The sequence below is a fragment of the Lipotes vexillifer genome, unplaced genomic scaffold (genome assembly GCF_000442215.2).
Source record: "Lipotes vexillifer unplaced genomic scaffold, Lipotes_vexillifer_v1.1 scaffold591, whole genome shotgun sequence".
In the NCBI taxonomy this organism is placed as follows: domain Eukaryota; kingdom Metazoa; phylum Chordata; class Mammalia; order Artiodactyla; family Lipotidae; genus Lipotes; species Lipotes vexillifer.
Window position 1 is genome coordinate 5,232,124 of NW_006791954.1, and position 1,528 is coordinate 5,233,651.

Genomic DNA, 1,528 nt, shown 5'->3' on the forward strand with positions numbered 1-1,528 from the left:
GCCCCATGGCCCTGGCATTCTCACAAAAGCCAGCGGGCTCAGGGCTGACAAGGGGCTGATTGATAATCCCACCGCCTGCCAACTACATGTCACTGAAACTTTGCTTGCTCCTGGGACAAGTTGGGGCAAACCTCTGCAGATAAGATGGGAGCAAGTTCCAGAAAGCCCCTGCTTTCTCCAGGGAGAGGCAAGTCGCTGCACAGCGGGGCTAGATTAACCCTTTTTGTTCTGTCAAGCACCGCGAGGCTGGGGAGGGACCTGATCCAGAAAGCTGTATGTGCCTGAGCACCGTGAGGAGGGAGGAGATAGAGAGGCCCGGAGGGCGGGCTGGAAGACACCTCGGAGATCTTGAAGGTCGAGGCACCGCTTCAGAGAGCAGGATGCTGAGGCCGGAGAGGGGAGTCCAACACTCAGGAGAGCCCTTTTCTCCGCCGCCAGCTCAGGGGCCCGCGTTCCGGGGACACCTGATACCTGTGGGCAGTGCCACCGGAGGCGTGGCTGGCCTGGCCCTCTGGCTTTGGCTGCGGGGGTTTAGAGAGAGCCAGGGGTGGGGAAATGAGCAAGACCCGGCTGGAGAGTCAGGAGGAGGATTCCTGGACCACAGCTGCAGCACCGTGAAGCTGACGAAGCTCTGGATTCCCTGGGGCCTAGCTTCAAGCCTGGCTCTACCCATCACTGCTTGGAAAACCTTGGACACGGTACCATTCAAGTCTCAGTTTCCTTGTGGCAACGGGCACTCTCAGCTCCCACTTACGGGGAAGTCCTGAGGCCTAAGAGCCCCCATCCTGCCTCCTCTTTGCTCCCCGTCTTCTGAGGCACTGGATAGTGGGATGCATGTCCAATACTTAGGACTCCCAAGTACCATCACCTGGGGGGACATTTTTTTTGTCCTTGGGCATCAGATCTGCCCTGTGAGTGACGGTCACACTCTGCCATATTCTTCCATAACCAGCACCTACTGGGCAATGCGGGTCATTGTTATTATTGCTCTAATAACAGTAAATTCTTACTTCCACCGCATCCTTCACAGTTTACAGTGCACTTCTGCATCCACGCCTCTTCTATTCCTCACAGCTAAGAAGATGATCCCTGCCCCTATTTCAGAAGGAATGAAATTGCAGCTCAGAGACGGAAGTGATTTGTATAAGGTGGCACAGCTAGTAAGAGGGCATCGCCGGGACTCACTGGGTCCTCTGACCGCCCCCCACCCACTCAAACAGGAGACAGGGAAAGAAGGTGTTCCCCTCCCCAGACTCCAGATTCCTGCACCTGAGCTGGGGTAGTGGAGCATTCCTGGTACCAGACAGTGAGGTATTGTCTCGTGGGTGGGAGGATACTGTCTTTTCCTCTGAAAGAAAAATAATCAAACTCAGATCAGCCATAGCTCATTAAAGCCTCTGCAGACATTACGGCCCCAGCAATTACCCCAGGAAAAATTATGTGCCATCACCCCAGAGCGAGGGAGGGCTGGACCCCAGCCAGCCTCTCTCTGCGCCCTGACTCCCCTCCAGCAGCCCCTCAAGGGCGC